The following is a 22,020-nucleotide window of genomic DNA, read 5'->3' as shown; positions in this document are numbered from 1 at the left end:
TTAATTAAAATTAGGTGTGGACCGGGCATGGTGGCTCTTGCCTGAAATCACAGCAGTTTGGAGGCTGAGGCAGGAGGACTGCTTGAGGCCATGAGTTCAAGATCAGGCTGGCCAACACAGCAACACCCTCATATCTATTTTAAAAAAAGAATATGTATCTATATAGATATAGATATACATCATATATAGATATAGATGTAGAAAAAAGATTAGGCTTTAATGCAACTCTCAGAAAAACCTAAATAGTAATGGACTAACCACCAAGATAAAAAAACCCAAAGATAAGCAATCCAGAGCATGCAATGCATTTCCATGATCATCAGGGACCTAATGCTGTTCTATACTATTGCTCTGTCATCCCCAACATGTGGCTTCTACCTCATAATCCAAGATAGCGGCTCAAGCTCCAGCTATTATACCCAAATTCTACCCAGCAGGAAGGAGGAAAAGAAAATGGGGGGATACACCCTCTCTCCCTCTGTTAAGTCACACATGAAAATTCAACTTACATTCGATTAGCCAGAAGTTACTGACATGTCTACAAGTAGAGGAAGGTTGAAAAATGCAGCCGTTATCCCAGATGATCATGTACCCATCAAAAAATCAGAATTATTTTTACTAGAGAAGTAGAAAAAGGCTATGATGTGTAACCATGAATCTCTGACACAGAATGTAATCTAATACTTAGATGTGAGGGCACATCTGATGGATGATTTCCAGGAAATATTTTCTTATTCTTAGGAAAGTGTGTGGACAGGGAGACATGCCACCTAGATCTCCTCTTCAAGGAAGGACTTGCTGCCAGCAGCAGCAGGGAATGTGGTCAGCAGAACATCAATTCCTTCAGGGGCTGCCTTGCTACAGGTCATGCCCTTCCCATGGCAGCCCACACCACGAAGAGGCCCATACCATAGGCCGGGTGTGGTGGCTCACGCCTGTAATCCCAGCACTTTGGGAGGCCAAGGCGGGTGGATCACGAGGTCAGGAGATCGAGACCATCCTGGCTAACACAGTGAAACCCCATCTCTACTAAAATTACAAAAAATTAGCTGGGCGTGGTGGTGGGCGCCTGTAGTCCCAGCTACTCGGGAGGCTGAGGCAGGAGAACAGTGTGAACCCAGGAGGCAGAGCTTGCAGTGAGCCAAGATCGCGCCACTGCACTCCAGCCTGGGCGACAGAGTGAGACTCTGTCTCAAAAAAAAAAAGAGTATAAAGGCCCAAGCATTTCAATCCAACATGGGACAACTCAAATAAGCAATTCTGCCCCCACAGTTCCCCTTTGTCAGGCCTGCACTGGAGCTCAACTTCTTCCTTTGCCTAATTATGCTTTTCCTTCCAATAACACCTTCCTCTACAATACTATAATCAAGTTGTAACCCAAACTCAGCCTTAGCAAATGCTTTTTAAAAAACAACCTATGATAAACATCCAAGAAGAGACCATTCTTCTCTATCTGGACTTTGCTATAGCTGGATTTTACAGCTGGAAGTACTACAGCCTGAACACAACGCCTGTGCTATGCCTGAACACAAAGCCAACACCAAGAATGACAAATCAAAGGAATGCAAAGTCCCTGAAAAACAGTATCAACCACCCACAAAAACCAGCTTACTCTAGGCTTCTAGTTTCTTAGGTAAATTTCCCACTGGTTATTGTTTTATTCCATGTGTGTGTGTACACACTTCCTTGATTCTTTGTCTTGGGGCCTAATATAAAAGGTTTTATGGCTCTCCACTATGCTTCTTCTGCTCCTAAGAGTTTCAGTGGACTTCACGTGAACACTTAGGTTTGCAAATCAGCATCAGTTTTATAAAACAAATATTTGTGTTTTTTGTTTTTTGTTTTTGAGACAGAATCTCACACTGACACCCAGGCTGGAGTGCAGTGGCAAGCTCAATGGCTCACTCCAGCCTCAAACTCCTGGGCTCAGGTGATCCTCCTACCAAAGCCTCTGGAGTAGCTGAGACTACAGGCACACACCACTATGCCTAGCTAATTTATTTTAATTAATTTTTTTTTTTAGAGATGAGTCTTGCTATGTTGTCCAGGCTGGGAAATAGGTCAGTTTTATTTTAAATGTTTACTTAGTATCTTTAAACATACATATTTATATAATTTTACAGATAATGCATAGATATGATCACAGACAAATTTTTTTGTTGTTGTTGTTGTTGTTGTTTTAACCCACTTCCCCAGTTACTCTGACCCACCCTTGACCAAGGTAAACATTTAACCACCTACCAGGAATTCTTAAATACTTTTCTTCATACTCACGAGCCTATGATATAGGCATGGTTCTCTTAAATTATTTTTTGGTTACACAAATTATTATATACTTTTCTGCATCTTTCTTTGCTCACTCAACAAAACCTTAAGGAAATTTCTCAAACTAATCTGGTATTAGTCTAATTTATTTTTTCTTTATGTAGCATAATATCCCACCTATGGAGGTATCATTTTTTCCTGCCTTTCCCTACTAATGTTCATTTTGTTTTCAGTTGACTGACAATATGCACATCACTGCAATAAATATCCCTATACATATGGCCTTATTTGGGCTTTTATGTCTAAGAGTAGAAATCTTAGGAGGAGGTATACTAGGCCAAAAGGAATATGAATTTTAATTGTTAACCAAGCTGTCAAATTATTTTCCAAAAGGCTGTAACAATTCACATTTGCACCAGCAATGTATGAGAATATGCTATTCCCCACATCCTCTCAGCACTAGGTGTTCCCGTTTCTTTTAAATTATGTGAGTTTTTAATTCAAAATTCCCTGTGTTCTAATAAATGGCCAACAAGTGGTTACTGAAAGTTTAAAGGAATTTGAAAGAGAAAGGCCAGGAATATCAACCTAAAATTTCAGGTCAAGTTTTACAGTATCATTGATAATCTAGGTGTGGGCATGGGCAACACCTGTACACTAGGAAAACCTAGTTCACTGGCAGTCACACAAAGGCATCAAACTGAAAGGCATTTCAATAATGTAAGGCTAAAATATGAAGAATAAAGACCTTGCCACCACCAATTTCTTAGTTCAAGAATACTGAGGTAATTCTGCAGTGGAAACAAATATAGGGAGAATAGGGGAACAGCAGGCAGGTTTCAAAGGACTCGTCTCATAGTTATTTCTTTCTACTTTACCAGTATTATTACCAGACAACGCAGCCTATAAAATCTCAACTTTTCTCATCTGTTAAGATTTTCTTTATGGTCAAGTACCTTGGACATTAAACTTTGACCACAGTTCCTTGGACATTAAAAAAAGATCTATTCCAGGAATTTAAAACACTATTTCTATACACATATAATTAAGTTTATTAAATGCACTATTCAATTCCTTATACTCATATTTTCATCTACTAGACCTAATTCTGATAAACATGTACTGAAATCCTGGCCAGGCGTAGTGGCTCACACCTGTAATCTCCAGCACTTTGGGAGGCTGAGGTGGGTGGATCACGAGGTCGGGAGTTTGAGACCAGCCTAGCCAACGTGGCAAAAACCCATCTCTACTAAAAATACAAAAAAAAAAAAAAGAAAAAAAAATTAGCCAGGCATGGTGGCAAGCGCCTATAATCCCAGCTACTCCGGAGGCTGAGGGAGGAGAATCGCTTGAACCTGTGGGGCAGAGGCTGCAGTGAGCTGAGATCGCACCACTTCACTCCAGCCTGGGAGAAAGAGCAAAACTCTGTCTCCAAAAGAAAAAAACATATATATATAATTTTTATATATGTATTATATATATATATATATATAAATCTCATACCATGCCTGCTCTACCACAGTACTCAGATTATTTTTGCTTTATGTGTTAAGCTTTTTAGCCATACAAGATTATGGCTATTGGATTTTCATAAAATATGCCTTTTATGATGGTAACAATCCACTTACCTAGTTTGATATTTAAATTTCACCTTGTCTAATATTATTATAATTATTGATCTTTTGGTTATTTTCCTGTATCTTACATCTTTATTCAACTCTTTTATTTTCAGCTTTACTTATCAAGTTTTCAATAGTTTGCTTCTTCGAAACAGGACTTGGTTAGGTTTTGTTTCTTAAACTAACCTGACAGTATTTTACTGCCACAATATATAATCTGTTTGCGTTTAGTTTAGTGACTGCTATACCAATTTGATTCCTTCCAACCAAATCTTTAATCAATCTTAGTGAAAAGTAATTTACATATAATAAAATGCAGCCACTGATGTGTACAATTTGATAAGCTTTGACAAATGTATACACAAAGTGTAATCTCCTCAAACAGGATATAAAACAGTTTCCTCACCCCCAAAAGCTCTCTTATATCCCTCTCCAGGTAATCCCTCCCAACCTCCACCTCAAACATTGATCTTATCTTTCCCACTATAGATCAGTTTTACAGAATTTGACTTAATGGAATCAAAGACACTTTTGTGTCTTGCTTCTTTTTATCAACATAACTTTTCTAAGTATTGTATCAATAGTTTGCTCCTTCACACTGCTGAGTAGTATTCTCTTGTATGAAAATACACAACTTGTTTATTGGTGGACACTTGGATTACGTAATTATAGGCTTTTATAAATGAAGCTAAGACACGTATCTTTCTGTGGACAGGTATGTACATTTCTCTTGAATAAATATACAAAATGAAATCACTGGATTAAAGTATAGATATGCACTTAAATTTTTAAGAAACTGCCAAACTGTTTCCACCTTACAATCACATTTTCAAGATATGAGAGTTCTACTTATTCCACATCAGTTCCCACATTTGGTATAATCAGACTTTTTATTGCTTATTCCAGTAGGTATGCACTATTCTATCTCATTATGGTATAAATTTGTATTTTTCTGATATTTAAAGATTTTCAGAGGCTGGGCACGGTGGCTTATGTCTATAATCTCAGCACTTTGGGAGGCCAAGGCAGGTGGATCATTTAAGTCCAGGAGTTCAAGACCAGCCTAAGCAACATAGTGAAACCTAGTCTCTACAAAAACACAAAAAACTTAGCCAAGTGTGGTGGTATGCGCCTGTAGTCCCAGCTACTTGGGAGGTTAAGGTAGAAGGATTGCTTGAGCCCAGGAAGCAGAGGTTGCCATGAGCCAAGATGGTGCCATTGCACTGCAGCTTGGACGACAGAGGGAGAAACTGTCTCAAAAAAATAAGACAAAAAAGATTTTGAGTACCCTTTCTGGTGTTTACTGATCATTTGCACATATTATTTTGTAATGTGCTTGTTATTATTTTTGCCCTTTTTTCTAACTTTTATTTTAGGTTCAAGGGGTCCATGTGCAGGTTTCACAGGGGTTTGATGTACAGATAATTCCATCACCCAAGTAATCAGCGTAATACCTGAAAGGCAGTTTTTCAATCCTTACTCTCCTCCCACTCTCCACCCTCAAGCAGTTCCCTGTGTCTGTTGCTCCCTTGTGTCCATGTGTACTCAATGATTAGTTCCTACTTGTAAGTGAGAGTATGTGGTATTTGGTTTTCTGTTACTGCATTAATTCACTTAGAATAATGGCCTCCCTGCATCCATGCTGCTCAAAGGACACAACTGCATTCATTTTTACAGGGGGTAGGATTCCATGGAGTATATGTACCACATTTTTTTTTTTTTTGAGACGGAGTTTCGCCCTGTTGCCCAGGCTGGAGTGCAATGGCGCAATCTCGGTCAACTGCAACCTCCGCCTCCTGGGTTCAAGCAATTCTCTGCCTCAGCCTCCTGAGTAGCTGGGATTACAGGCGCCCACCACCACGCCCGGCTAATTTTTCTATTTTTAGTAGAGACGGGGTTTCACCATCTTGGCCAGGCTGGTTTGAACTCCTGATCTCGTGATCTACCCACCTCAGCATCCCAAAGTGCTGGGATTACAGGTGTGAGCCACCACGCCCGGCCTTCTGGTTGTTTTTTTGTTTGTTTTTATACTTTAAGTTCTGGGATACATGTGCAGAACATGTAGGTTTGTTACACAGGTACACACATGCCATGGTGGTTTGCTGCACCCATCAAGCCGTCATCTACATTAGGTATTTCTCCTAATGCTGTCCCTCCCCTAGCCCCCCACCCTCCCAACAGGCCCCAGTGTGCGATGTTCCCCTCCCTGTGTCCATGTGTTCTAATTGTTCAACTCCCACTTATGAGTGAAAACATGCAGTGTTTGGTTTTGTTCCTGTGTTAGTTTGCTGAGAATGGTGGTTTCCAGCTTCATCATGTCCCTGCAAAGGACATGAACTCACTTGTTTCTATGGCTGCACAGTATTCCCTGGTGTATATGTGCCACATTTTCTTTATCCAGTCTATCATCGATGGGCATTTGGGTTGGTTCCAAGTCTTTGCTATTGTGAACATGCTGCAATAAACATATGTGTGCATGTGTCTTTACAGCAGAATGATTTATAATCCTTTGGGTATACACCCAGTAATGGGATTGCTGGGTCAAATGGTATTTCTGGTTCTAGAACCTTGAGGAGTCACCCCACTGTCTTCCACAATGATTGAACTTATTTACACTCCTACCAACAGTGTAAAAGCGTTCCTATTTCTCCACATCCTCTCCAGCATCTGTTGTTTCCTGCCTTTTTAATGATCACTGTTCTAACTGGTGGGAGATGGTATCTCATTGTGGTTTTGACTTGCATTTCTCTAATGACCAGTGATGATTAACTTTTTTTCATGTTTTTTGGCTGCATAAATGTCTTCTTTTGAGAAGTGTCTGTTCATATCCTTTGCCCACTTTTTGATGGGGTTGTTTGCTTTTTTTCTTGTAAATTTGGTCTTTGTAGATTCTGGGTATTAGTCCTTTGTCAGATGGATAGATCGCAAAAATTTTCTCCCATTCTGTAGGTTGCCTGTTCACTCTGATGATAGTTTCTTTTGCTGTGCAGAAGCTCTTTAGTTTAATTAGATCCCATTTGTCAATTTTGGCTTTTGTTGCCTTTGCCTTTGGTGTTTTAGTCATGAAGTCTTTGCCCATACCTATCTCCTGAATGGTATTGCCTAGGTTTTCTTCTAGGGTTTTTATGGTTTTAGGTCTTACGTTTAAGTCTTTAATCCATCTTGAATTAATTTTTGTATAAGGTGTAAGGAAGGGGTCCAGTTTCAGTTTTCTGCATATGGCTAGCCAGTTTTCCTGACACCATTTATTAAATAGGGAATCCTTTCCCCATTTCTTGTTTTTGTCAGGTTTCTCAAAGATCAGATGGTTGCAGATGTGTGGCGTTATTTCTGAGGCCTCTGTTCTGTTCCACTGGTCTATATATCTGTTTTGGTATCATGCTGTTTTGGTTACTGTAGCCTTGTAGTATAGTTTGAAGTCAGGTAGCAAGATGCCTCCAGCTTTGTTCTTTTTGCTTGGGGCTGTCTTGGCTATATGGGCTCTTTTTTGGCTCCATATGAAATTTAAAGTAGTTTTTTCTAATTCTGTGAAGAAAGTCAATGGTAGCTTGATGGGGATAGTATTGAATCTATAAATTACTTTCAGCAATATGGCCATTTTCACGATATTGACTCTTCCTATCCATGAGCATGGAATGTTTTCCATTTGTGTCCTCTCTTATTTCCTTGAGCAGTGGTTTGTAGTTCTTGAAGAGGTCCTTCACATCCCTTGTAAGTTGGATTCCTAGGTATTTTATTCTCTTTGTAGCAATTGTGAATGGGAGTTCACTCGTTATTTGGCTCTCATGAGTTTGTCTATTATTATGTATAGGAGTGCTTGTAATTTTTGCACAGTCTATTATTGATGTATAGGAATGCTTGTGATTTTTGCACACTGATTTTGTATCCTGAGACTTTGCTGAAGTTGCTTATCAGCTTAAGGAGATTTGGGGCTGAGACGATGGGGCTTTCTAAATATACAATCATGTCATCTGCAAACAGAGATAATTTGACTTTCTCTCTTCCTACTTGAATACCCTTTATTTCTTTCTCTTGCCTGATTGCCCTGGCCAAAACTTCCATATTATGTTGAATAGGAGTGGTGAGAGAGGGCATCCTTGTCTTGTGCCAGTTTTCAAAGGGAATGGTTCCAGCTTTTTCCCATTCAGTATGATATTGGCTGTGGGTCTGTCATAAATAGCTCTTATTATCTTGAGATAAGTTCCACCAATACCTAGTTTATTTAGAGTTTTTAGCATGAAGAGCTGTTGAATTTTATTGAAGGCCTTTTCTGCATCTATTGAGATAATCATGTGTTTTTGTCATTGGTTCTGTTTATGTGATGGATTACGTTTATTGATTTCCGTTATGTTGAACCCATCTTGCATCCCAGGGATGAAGCCAACTCGATTGTGGTGGATAAGCTTTTAGATGTGCTGCTGGATTCGGTGTGCCAGTATTTTATTGAGGATTCTCGCATCGATGCTTATCAAGGATATTGGCCTGAAGTTTTCTTTTTTTGTTGTGTCTCTGCCAGGTTTTGGTATCAGGATGATGCTGGCCTCATCAAATGAGTTAGGGGGAAGTTCCTCTTTTTCTGTCGTTTGGAATTGTTTCAGAAGGAATGGTACCAGCTCCTCTTTGTACCTCTGGTAGAATTCGGCTGTGAATCTGTCTGGGCCTGGGCTTTTTTTTGGTTGATAGGCTATCAATTACTGCCTCAATTTCAGAACTCGTTATTAGTCTGTTCAGGGATTCAACTTTTTCCTGGTTTAGTCTTGGGAGGGTGTATGTGTTCAGGAATGTATCCATTTCTTCTAGATTTTCTAGTTTATTTGCGTAGAGTTGTTTATAGTATTCTCTGATGGCAGTTTCTATTTCTTTGGGATCAGTGGTGATATCCCCTTTATCATTTTTTATTGTGTCTATTTGATTCTTCTCTCTTTTCTTCTTTGTTAGTCAAGCTAGCAGTCTATTTTCTTAATCTTTTCAAAAAACAGCTCCTGGATTCACTGATTTTTTGAAGGGTTTTTCATGTCTCTATCTCCTTTAGTTCTGCTCTGATCTTAATTATTTCTTGTCTGCTAGCTTTTGAATTTGTTTGCTCTTGCTTCTCTAGTTCTTTTAACTGTGATGTTAGGGTGTCGATTTTAGATCTTTCCTGCTTTCTCCTGTGGGCATTTAGTGCTATAAATTTCCCTCTAAACACTGCTTTGGCTGCATCCCAGAGATTCTGGTATGTTGTGTCTTTGTTCTCACTGGTTTCAAAGAACTTATTTATTTCTGCCTTAATTTCGTTATTTACCCAGTAGTCATTCAGGAGAAGGTTGTTCAGTTTCCATGTAGTTGTGCAGTTCTGAGTTTCTTAATCCTGAGTTCTAATTTGATTGCACTATGGTCTGAGGGACTGTTATGATTTCTATTCTTTTGCATTTGCTGAGGAGTGTTTTACTTCCAATTATGTGGTCAATTTTAGGATAAGTGCCATGTGGTGCTGAGAAGAATATATATTCTGTTGCTTGGGGGTGGAGAGTTCGGTAGATGTCTATTAGGTCCTGTTGGTCCAGAACTGAGTTCAAGTCCTGAATATCCTTGTTAATTTTCTGTCTCATTGATCTGTCTAATATCGACAGTGGGGTGTTAAAGTCTCCCACTATTATTGTGTGGGAGTGTAAGTGTCTTTGTAGGTCTCTAAAGACTTGCTTTACGAATCTGGGTGCTCCTGTATTGGGTGCATATATATTTAGCATAGCTAGCTCTTCTTGTTGCATTGATCTCTTTAACATTATGTAATGTCCTTCTTTGCCTTTTTTGATCTTTGTTGGTTTGAAGTCTGTTTTATCAGAGACTAGGATTGCAACCCCTGCTTTTTTTTTTTTTTTTGGCTTCCATTTGCTTAGTAAATATTCCTCCATCCCTTTGTTTTGAGCCTATGTGTGTCTTTGCACATGAGTTGGGTCTCCTAAATACAGCACACCGATGGGTCTTGACTCTTTATCCAATTTGTCAGTCTGTGTCTTTTAATTGGGGCATTTACACTTAAGGCTAATATTGTTATGTGTGAATCTGATCTTGTCATTATGATGCTAGCTGGTTATTTTGCCCATTAGTTGATGCAGTTTCTTCATAGTGTCAATGGTCTTTACAATTTGGTATGTTTTTACAGTGGCTGGTACTGGTTTTCCTTTCCATATTTAGAGCTTCCTTCAGGAGCTCTTCTTGTAAGGCAGGCCTGGTGATGACAAAATATCTCAGCAATTGCTTGTCTGTAAATAATTTTATTTCTCCTTCACTTATGAAGCTTAGTTTGGCTGGATATGAAATTCTGGGTTGAAAATTCTTTTCTTTAAGAATGTTGAATATTGGCCCCCACTCTCTTCTGGCTTGTAGGGTTTCTGCTGAGAGATCTGCTGTTAGTCTGATAGGCTACCCTTTGAGGGTAACTCAGTCTTTCTCTCTGGCTGCCCTTAACACTTTTTCCTTCATTTCAACCTTGGTGAATCTGACGATTATATGTCTTGGGGTTGCTCTTCTCAAGGAGTATCTTTGTGGTGTTCTCTGTATTTCCTGAATTTGAATGTTGGCCTTCTTGCTAGGTTGGGGAAGTTCTCCTGGAAAATATCCTGAAGAGTGTTTTCCAGCTTGGTTCCATTCTCCCCATCACTTTCAGGTACACCAATCAAACGCAGGTTTGGTCTTTTCACATAGTCCCATATTTCTTGGAGGCTTTGTTTGTTCCTTTTTCATTCTTTTTTCTCTAATCTTGTCTTCATGCTTTATTTCATTAAGTTGATCTTCAATCTCTGATATGCTTTCTTCTGCTTGATCGATTCGGCTATTGATACTTGTGTATGCTTCACAAAGTTCTTGTGCTTTGTTTTTGAGCTCCATCAGCTCTTTCACACTCTTCTCTAAACTGGTTATTCTAGTTAGCAATTGCCCTAACCTTTTTTCTAGGTTCTTAGCTTCCTTGCATTGGGTTAGAACATGCTTCTTTAGTTTGGAGGAGTTTGTTATTACCCACCTTCTGAAGCCTACTTCTGTTAATTCATCAAACTCATTCTCCATCCAGTTTTGTTCCCTTGCTGGCGAGGAGTTGTGATCCTCTGGAGAAGAAGAGGCGTTCTTGTTTTTGGAATTTTCAGCCTTTTTGCGCTGGTTTTTCTTTATCTTCGTGGATTTATCTACCTTTGGTCTTTGATGTTGGTGACCTTCGGATGGGGTTTCTGTATGGACGTCCTTTTTGTTCATGGTGATCCTATTCCTTTCTGTTTGTTAGTTTTTGTTCTAACAGGCCCCCTGCTGCAGGTCTGCTGGAGTTTGCTGGAGGTCCACTCCAGACCCTATTTGCCTGGGTATCACCACTGGAGGCTGCAGAACAGCAAAGATTACTGCCTGTTCCTTCCACTGGAAGCTTCATCCCAGAGGGGTATCCACCAGATGTCAGCTGGAGCTCTCCTGTATGAGCTGTCTGTCGACCCCTGATGGGAGGTGTCTCCTAGTCAGGAGGCACGGGGGTCAGGGACCCACTTGAGGAGGCAGTCTGTCCCTTAGCAGAGCTCGAGTGGTATGCTGGGAGATCTGCTGCTCTCTTCAGAGCCGGCAGGCAGGAATGTTTAAGTCAGCTGAAGCTGCGCCCACAGACGCCCATTCCCCCAGGTGCTCTGTCCCAGGATGATGGGAGTTTTATCTATAAGCCCCTGACTGGGGATGCTGCCTTTCTTTCAGAGATGCTCTGCCCAGAGAGAAGGAATCTAGAGAGGTAGTCTGGCTATGGAAATTTAGATCATTTATATCTTTTCTCTTTTCTAATAAAAACTTTTGCAGGTACAAATTCCTCTCTATATACTGCTTTAGCTGCATTCCACAAATGTAACAGACTGTGTTTACACTTTCATTCCAAAATGTTTTTCTAATTTCCCTTATTTCTCCTTTGACCTATGTGTAATTTAGATGTTGCTTAATTTCCAAATGTTTGGGGGAATTTTTCTAGTTATCTTTTTGTTAATGATTTCTATTGCAATTCCACAGAAACTCTGGCTCACGTCTATAACCCTAGCATTTTGGGAGGCCAAAGTGGATGAATCACTTGAGGCCAGGAATTTAAGACCAGCCTAGGCAACATAGTGAGACCTCATCTCTACTAAAAATTAAAAAAAAAAAATTAGCTGAATGTGGTAGAGTGTACCTGTAGTCCCAGCTACTCAGGAGGCTGAGGTGAGAGAATCATTTGAGCCCAGAGATAGAGGCTGCAGTGAGCTACAATCCCAACACTTCAGCCTGGGTGACAGAGCAAGCGAGACCCTGTCTTCAAAACAGAACACATGACATATGGTTTCAAATCTTTTAAATGTATTGAGACTTGTTCTATTATCCAGCATATAGTCTATTTTACTGAATGTTCCAAGGGCACTTCAATGTGTAATCTGCAGTTGATATGTATCATGTTCTCTAAGTACCAATTATGTCAGGTTAATTGATAGTGTTATTCAAGTCTTCTATAACCTTCCTATTTTTCTGTATACTTGTTTTATTGATATTGAAAGGCAAATGTTGAAATCTGCAACTATAATTGTGGATTTGCACATTTCCCATTTTAGTTCTGACCATTTGTACTTCATGTATTTTAGAACTCTGTTGCTAAACACCTACAAACGTAGGCCTGTTCTGTCTTCTTGAAGAATTTACATGTTTGTCTTTATGAAATATTTCTATCTCTGTTAATATTCCTTGTTTGTGTGAAATCTACTTTGTTTTTGGGTTTTTTTTTTTCTCTTGACTTTTATTTTAGATTCAGGGGTATGTGTGCAGGTTTGTTGCATGCGTAAATTGCGTGTTGCTGAGGTTTGATGTACAAAGAATCCTTTGTATGCAAAGTACCTAATACTTTGCATACACCTTCATTCATTCCAAAATTTTTTTTCTAATTTCTCTTATTTCTCCTTTGACCTGTGTGTACGCATAGTACCTAATAGGTAGTTTTTCAACCCAACCCCGCCTTCCAACCTCCCCTCTCAAGTAGTACCCCCTGTCTATTGTTCCCATCTTTGTGTCCACATGTATTCATTGTTTAGCTCCCACTTACAAGAACATGAGGTGTTTCATTTTCTGTTCCTGTGTTAATTCACATGAAGTCGACTTCGATCTTAATATAGCCACTCCAGTTTTCTTTTCATGAGACTACATAATTTATTCACATTTAGTAGATGACCTAAATATTAATTTTGTTCTTTCCATCTATATTTTGTTTGTTGCCTATTTACATTGCTCTCTTCTTTTTTCTTTTTCCTTATTTTACTAGTGTGATAAAGTTGGCGTGCAGGCCAGGTATGCTGGCTCATGCCTGTAATCGCAGCACTTTGGGAGGCTGAGGCAGGCAGATCACTTGAGGCCAGGAGTTCGAGACCAGCCTGGCCAAAATGGCAAAACTCCATCTCTACTAAAACTACCAAAAAATTATCTGGGCATGGTGGCACACTCCTATAATCCCAAGTACTCTGAGTCTGAGGCACAAGAATCATTTGAACCCAGGAGGCGGAGGTAACACTGAGCCAAGATCCCACCACTGCACTCCAGCCTGGGTGACAGAGCAAGATTCTGTCTCAAAAAGAAAAAAAAAAAAAAGTTGTCATTCATTTCATTTCCCCCTTTACCTGGAAATACTACTGAACTTTTCCATCTTATCAATGGTTATCTTCCCTTTCCTGCCTTTCACTGTTGAAAGCATATGTCTTTACTATAATTTATAAACAAGATGTCAAACATTTCCCCTACAAAAATACTCCACACTTACCCACTCCTTTCCTATTCCCAACCCCAAAAATGAGACTCCTAAGATACATCTACCCTTTCTTCCTTTCCCTTCCCTCTCTACTCTATGACACCTTTGGCACATTTTTTTCTGCAGAGCATCCTAATTCCTATATTTTGCAGAGACAGCTCAATACTCATTCAAAACTTTTCCTTATGTCCATTCTATTAAAGAGGTCTAATGTAGCACTTATATATTCCCAGCCCAACCTCATCCATTACGATATAATTTTAAACATTAAAAACAAGTTCACTGTTCACCGCTCTTCACTCTCTTCTTCAATTTTATAGTCTCTGTTCTGCTTCATTTATTTGCCTCAAATAGGATACTTGAGTGGTATACTCTGAATTTATATAGATCCTTAAACATCTTTCTTTTACCTGTACAGATAAATACCTTGGCTGGATATGGTATTCTTGGATTGCAGTCATTTTTCTCTCAGTAGCTCTAGATGCTAATCCACTGCTTTTTAGCTACAGTGTTCAAATTTGAAATGTGATACCTGTCTTTTTTTCTCCTGTGGCTTACTGCCACATCCATCCATTTCGTTTTTCTTTTCTTTTCTTTTCATTTCAATAGTTGTGGAGATACAGATAGTTTCTGGTTACACAGATGGGTTCTTTAGCGGTGACCTCTGAGATTTTAGTGCACCCATCATTCAAGCAGTGTACACTGTACACAATATGTAGTCTTTTCTTCCATCTGTTTCTTTCTCTCCTTCTGGAAGTCATATTATTCAAATTTTGGACATCTCAAATTTCTCCTCCAGGTTTCTTTGCTTTCATGATTTCTATCTTTATACATTTGCTCTCCAAAAATTTCTTGCACTGCCCCTCTTTTAATTCATGTACTGAATTGTTTAATGAGGAAATCATAGATTTCAGCTCCAGAAAGTTATTTGTTTGAAAAAGTACATTTAACTCTCTTTAAATGTTCTAGATTTTTAATTTAAAATTTGGAAAGCCAGTCTCACATGGATGTATTCAAGCAGACAGGCTGTGAGTACACTGTGTGTTAACCTATAGGAATCTTCTCCGTTCTCAGATCTCCCAGTACTGCTTCAGCCTCAAGCACAGGTTAAGACTCTGCCCAACCATTCAGCAATACACTGGCCCTGTAGAGATCAAGAAGGCCTACATATATACTACATATATGGGTGCTATGTCCCATCTTCCAGGATCTGCAGCTTCATGGTCCTTGCCTCTTGCTACAATGGCCAGCTATACACCAGTTCTCTCTGCTTGGAAGGATCACTACAGAACCAGATCCTACAGTTTTCTGTAGGGCCCCGCAGCAGGCTGGCTCAAGAGAACCAGAGAGCTAGTAGTAGGTAGCTGAGGGAGTCAAGGAAGCAGGCCTCATTCAGGCTGCCATTTTCTTCATATCCCCCTTGGCTCCTCCTTATTATTAAAGTGCATCTGAGTTTGGGTTTTCTGTTGTTTCCAATCAAAAGTATCCCAACTACTTATTTTACTAATTCTAAAATGAACACTTTTAAAACTAATAGCTCAGAAATCAGGATATATTATAAAATCTATGGTATGCCACAGTTTAAATAACAGTGTTTTTTCTCAGTTCACAAAATAAGAGTGCATTTTACACTCAATGGCACCTTGGTAAGCTGCAGTTATACGTATGGCAACTCTAAACCTGGAGAAGCCCAACTCTCTGCTTACTCTTATATACCAACAAGCAGCTAGATAAGGCTAGAGACAAAATATTATGCTATTTGGTCTCTTTTCACACTTATAAACACACATCTCATATAGACTCTCCGCACTGTGGGTCAATCAATAATTCATTTCCCTGGTCAATTCACTTTTTACACCTTATTTTCTCTCAATTTGCTAAACCTTCTTCCCTCTCTTCAATTTTAGCTGATAATTAGCTGATATCTTACTTGTTTCATATCTACTTTCTTCCAGTGGAATGTAAACTTCACAACAGCATGGATTTTTGCCTGTTCTGTTGACTATTTCCAGTGCCTAAAAGTATGCCTGGCATTCTAATGGCACTCAGTGAATAGTTGTAGAAAGAATAACTGATGAGGAGAGAACTATATATTTTTTCCCCATGACTAAATGCACGTACTATGCCTCTCCTCTAGTTACAAAGGATAAATGGTTTAAGCCCATTCAGAGTTGCATCGTCTACCTGGGTCCAGAATTCTCAAACTCCACCCAATCAAGGGCATCACCAGACCAAACCTAATTCTAACTTTCACCCAAAACTTTTACCCTCTGCTGGATCAGCTTACAGACGAGCTGTTGCATTCTCTTCTTAAAAAACAAACCCCCTTCTGCTCATATTCTTCAGGCTACTGTCTACTTCCCTTCTCACTTTTATATAAAAAATCTTGCTGAAAGTTGTCTACTTTGACTCAACGCTCTCACCAAATTTCTTAACCAACTCCAACTGGACTTTAACCCTTACCCTCCTCTGAAATCCCTTTGTTAAGGTACATAAGGTAAATCTCACAGCATTCAAAAAGCTAGTAACTCTCTTCTTAAAACCCTTTTCACTTGGTCCCCAAAACCCTCCACTCTGGATTCCCTGGCAGCTTCTTCTCAGTTCACTTTAGTAAATCTACCTGCCTTCCCAATCTCTAAAAAGTAGCCTCGCTTCTCTACCTAAAGCCTGTTTCTCTGCCTAATTCACTAGGTAGGTGATCTCACACTGTCTCAAAGCTTTACATACCACCTATATACATTTTTAACAACCAAATTTTCATCTCTAGAATGGTAACACCATTCTCCTGATTATTCCAAGTAAAAACTAGGAATAATGCAAGCATAACATCTGTTAAAAAAATTCTATTTTTCCTTTTTAACATTTATCACTTTATTACTTTTCTTGCCTTACTGCAGCTGTTTTAGACGTTCATTACAATACTGAAAATGAAAAGAACTTGTGATAGAAGTATCCTGTCTTATTCCCAATCTCAGGGAAAAGCTTTCAGTATTTCACCACACAGTGTGATAGTTATCCTAAATTCTTTGTACAAGCTCCTAATATATTAAGGAAGTATCTTTTTTTCTTTTATTTTTTTGAGACAGTGTCTTGCTTTGTCACCAAGGCTGGAATGCAGTGGTTGGGATCATGGCTCACTGCAGCCTCAACCAACTGGGCTCAAGCGATCCTCCCACTTCAGCCTCCCCAACAGCTGGGACTAGAGGCACACACCACCATGCCTGGATAATTTTGTCATTTTTGTAGAGACAGTCTCACTATGTTGCCCACGGTGGTCTCAAACTCCTGGCCTCAAGCAATCTTCCCACCTCAGCCTCCCAAAGTGTTAGGATTACAGGCATGAGTCACCTCACCCAGCCAAGGAAGTATTTTCCATTCCTAGTTTGTTAAAGGTTTTTATCATTAACGTATTGAATTCTATTTTTTAAAATTATCTATCTACTAAAATAATCATTTATACTGTAAATGTTGCGAATGATACTGATTTTCAAATATTAAATCAACCTTAAATTTCTCAAATAAACCCATTTGGTCATGATTATCTCAGTATTTCACTAAACACAGTCTGCAAATATTCTGTTTACATTTTTTCCATCTATGTTCATAAGATAGACTGACTTGCTGTTTTCCTTTTCTTTCAGGTTTTTATAACAAAATGATGCTGGCTGTATGAAAACAAGAATAGAATTTCACCTATTTTCCTATGCTCTGGAAGAGTCTGTAAGATTGGTGAAATACCTATAATAGTTGGGAAGAATTGACTGGTGAAGCTTTCTGGACATGGAGTTTTCTTTTTATAAGTTGGTTTTTCTAGAAATTTGCCATTTCATCTAAAATTTTCAATGTATTGGAATAGTCATTAATAATATCCTCCTGAGGGTGGTTCCAAGATGGCTGAATAGGAACAGCTCCAGTCTACAGCTCCCAGCATGAGTGACACAGAAGATGGGTGATTTCTGCATTTCCAGCTGAGGTACCGGGTTCATCTCACTGGGGCTTGTCAGATGACATGATTGTATATCTAGAAAACCCCATCGTCTCAGCCCAAAATCTCCTTAAGCTGATAAGCAACTTCAGCAAACTCTCAGGATACAAAATCAATGTGCAAAAATCACAAGCATTGTTATACACCAATAACAGACAAACAGAGAGCCAAATCATGAGTGAACTCCCATTCACAATTGCTTCAAAGAGAATAAAATACCTAGGAATCCAACTTACAAGGGATGTGAAGGACCTCTTCAAGGAGAACTACAAACCACTGCTCAATGAAATAAAAGAGGGCACAAACAAATGGAAGAACATTCCATGCTCATGGGTAGGAAGAATCAATATCGTGAAAATGGCCATACTGCCCAAGGTAATTTATAGATTCAATACCATCCCCATCAAGCTGCCAATGACTTTCTTCACAGAATTGGAAAAAACTACTTTAAAGTTCATATGGAACCAAAAAAGAGCCCACATTGCCAAGTCAATCCTAAGCCAAAAGAACAAAGCTGGAGGCATCACGCTACCTGACTTCAAACTATACTACAAGGCTACAGTAACCAAAACAGCATGGTACTGGTACCAAAACAGAGATTTAGACCAACGGAACAGAACAGAGCCTTCAGAAATAATACCACACATCTACAACTATCTGATCTTTGACAAACCTGACAAAAACAAGAAATGGGGAAAGGACTCCCTATTTAACAAATGGTGCTGGGAAAACTGGCTAGCCATATGTAGAAAGCTGAAACTGGATCCCTTCCTTACACTTTATACAAAAATTAATTCAAGATGGATTAAAGACTTAAATGTTAGACCTAAAACCATAAAAACCCTAGAAGAAAACCTAGGCAATACCATTCAGGACATAGGCATGGGCAAGGACTTCATGACTAAAACACCGAAAGCAATGGCAACAAAAGCTAAAATTGACAAATGGGATCTAATTAAACTAAAGAGCTTCTGCACAGCAAAAGAAACTACCATCAGAGTGAACAGGCAACCTACAGAATGGGAGAAAATTTTTGCAACCTACTCATCTGACAAAGGGCTAATATCCAGAATCTACAAAGAACTCAAACAAATTTACAAGAAAAAAACAAACAACCCCATCAAAAAGTGGGCAAAGGATATGAACAGACACTTCTCAAAAGAAGACATTTATGCAGCCAACAGACACGTGAAAAAATGCTCATCATCACTGGCCATCAGAGAAATGCAAATCAAAACCACAATGAGATATCATCTCACACCAGTTAGAATGGCGATCATTAAAAAGTCAGGAAACAACGGGTGCTGGAGAGAATGTGGAGAAATAGGAACACTTTTATACTGTTGGTGGGACTGTAAACTAGCTCAACCATTGTGGAAGTCAGTGTGGCGATTCCTCAGGGATCTAGAACTAGAAATACCATTTGACCCAGCCATCCCATTACTGGGTATATACCCAAAGGAATATAAATCATGCTGCTACAAAGACACATGCACACGTATGTTTATTGAGGCACTACTCACAATAGCAAAGACTTGGAACCAACCCAAATGTCCAACAATGATAGACTGGATTAAGAAAATGTGGCACATATACACAGTGGAATACTATGCAGCCATAAAAAATGATGAGTTCATGTCCTTTGTAGGGACATGGATGAATCTGGAAACCATCATTCTCAGCAAACTATCGCAAGGACAAAAAACCAAACACCGCATGTTCTCACTCATAGGTGGGAAATGAACAATGAGAACACCTGGACACAGGAAGGGGAACATCACACCCCGGGGCCTGTTGTGGGGTGGGGGGAGGGGGGAGGGATAGCATTAGGAGATATACCTAATGTTAAATGACAAGTTAATGGGTGCAGCACACCAACATGGCACATGTATACATATGTAACAAACCTGCACATTGTGCACATGTACCCTAGAACTTAAAGTATAATAAAAAAATATATATATATATATATAAGAAAAAAGAACACATAACCCAGTGCAGGCCTTCCAAAAAAAAAAAAAATCAGGTAAAACTAGCTTTTCTTTTTGCCAAAAACAGTTTATACTTGGCCTCACAAAAACAGAAGCATAATTTTGAAATTAATTGATGTTATTAACTCCTCTGATATTTAGATTGAAATAATTGTAAGGCTGTACAATTAAAACGTTTTTCAGATTGTAGTCCTAACCATGCTTAAACATGTAGTAAACAAATGCCCCACACATTTCATATCTAGTCAGTGAAACCCAGGTTTTGTCATGACTAAGATTGTCAAGAAAATAAGCTACGTGTGATTTTTTTCAAATGTCCTAAAACATGTCTTTCTTCGTTGTTGATTTGTGTGATAACTACGCCTTGCTGACTTCTTTTGAACAGAACATATTAGTATTTTGTATCTAATTAATAGATTTAATAATCAATCACCTCTGGTATAACTATGGAGAATTCCTCAAATGATAAACAGAGTTAATGTCTAAATAGAAACAATCTACCAGATTTATTCCAATTGTTTCTTGTATAGTTTATCGACCTCCTATGAGTATTTACTGTATTGTGCCATATAGTTTAAAGATTATACAACAAAACGAACTGAAAATGTAGCTTATATTAAAAAAAAACCTACTAAAAAAAATCCTCCTGATTTTGTCAGTGTCTGTTAAGATCTACCATGATCTCCCCTTTCCTATTACTGATACCAGTCATTTGTTTTCTTTCTGCCTTTATCAATCTCTCCAGCAGTTGATCAGTTTTATTAGTCTTTTCTAACGTTTGTCTTTGTTAATCCTTGCTTCTGTACCTGTTTTATATTCAACTAATTTATCTTTATTGTTTTCTTCCCTTTAGGAACATATTGTACAGTGCTTTTTCTACTTGGAGTTGAAAACTTAGATATTCACCTTTCTTTTTTAATGTATGCATTTAAAGCTACAATTTTAATTCTCAGAATGCCATTAGCTGTATCTCAAAGGTCTGACAGATAATACTTTCATTGCCATTCCACTCAAAACATTTTCAAATTTCCAAGGTGATTTCTTCTTTGATTCATGAATATTTAGAAGTATACAGAAACTATATAGTGCAATGTTCTGTATATGTCAATTAGGCCAAGTGTTTTCAAATCTTTTTGTTCTATGAACTACTGAGAGAGTATTAAAATTACTTTTCCCATTAGCAGTGGATGCTAAAAAGTAGAAGGAAATTCTGATGAGCAGCAGCATATGTGCATGGTCTTAAAGCATCTCCCCACAGACTGCTTACTGATTGCAAATAGGAAAAAAATAGTAATTATATAGTGGAAAAATAAGACAGCACCTCAAACAGGAGAATAAAATCAACATTAAAAAAATCAGACAGATGGGCAACGTATGCCTCCAGATCTAAGAAGAACACCCCTTCACCTATGCAGTATTTTGGTCAAGGATTCGTAACTTGAATCTAATGATGGGAAAACAAAACAAATGCAAAATAAGGAACTGGATTAAAAGAAGGGGAATGTATTAATCAAAGAATGTCAATATCATTAAAAAACAAAAAATAAAGAAAAAGAAAGGCAGTACAAATATTCTAAATCAGGGACCGGCAAACTACAGCTGCCAGGCCAAATCAGGCCTGCTGTCTGCTTATACAGATAAAGTTTTCCTGAAACACAGCTGTATCCTTTCACATACTTATAGTCAATGGCTGCTTCTCTCTACAACAGCAGAGGTGATTAAATGTGACAGAGATCTATGACACAGACAAAGCCAACAATATTTACTATCAGGCCCTGTAGAGAAAATGTTTGTTGACCTCTGTTCTAGATTAAAGTGTGGCAATCAAATGCAATACCTAACCCTAGACTGGATCCTGTACTGCACGTTGAAAATTACACAAAGGACATTGCAGGTCAACTGACAGAATGAAACACAAACAGTAGATTAAAGCATTGTACAACGTCAAATATATTGAAGGTAAAAACTGTACCTTAAGACTCTTAAGACTATCACTATTCTCAGAAAATACATACTAAAGTATTTTGGGTCAAGAGCCACGATATATATAGTTTACCCTTGAAAGGTTCAGAGGGAAAAATTATGTATACACACACATATCTGTGTATGTGTGCTTATGTGGAGGGAGGGGTGAGGAATGATAAAGCAAATGTAGTGAGATGTTAACAATGAATTTGGGTAGAATACAAAGTTGTGCTTTGCACTGTTTTTATTCTTGCACTTTTCTGTGAGCTTAAAATTATTTACAAATAAAAAAATTGTGGCTGGGCGTGGTGGCTCACACCTGTAATCTCAGCACTTTGGGAGGCCAAGGCAGGTGGATAGCTTGAGGTCAGGAGGTCAAGACCAGCCTGGCCAACGTGGCGAAACCCCACCTCTACTAAAAATACAAAAATTAGC

The 22,020-nt window shown here is 38.7% G+C and overlaps 1 protein-coding gene across 3 annotated transcripts in view; it reads right to left on the bottom strand.

The window, feature by feature from the left end:
• Positions 1-22,020, bottom strand: part of ATRN (attractin) — a 176,658-nt gene that overhangs the window by 116,752 nt on the left and 37,886 nt on the right. The gene's annotated exons all lie outside the window — the stretch shown is intronic.

Source organism: Gorilla gorilla, chromosome 21 (assembly GCF_029281585.2).
Source record: "Gorilla gorilla gorilla isolate KB3781 chromosome 21, NHGRI_mGorGor1-v2.1_pri, whole genome shotgun sequence".
NCBI classification, from domain to species: domain Eukaryota; kingdom Metazoa; phylum Chordata; class Mammalia; order Primates; family Hominidae; genus Gorilla; species Gorilla gorilla.
This window is presented reverse-complemented; position numbering and strand designations above follow the sequence as displayed.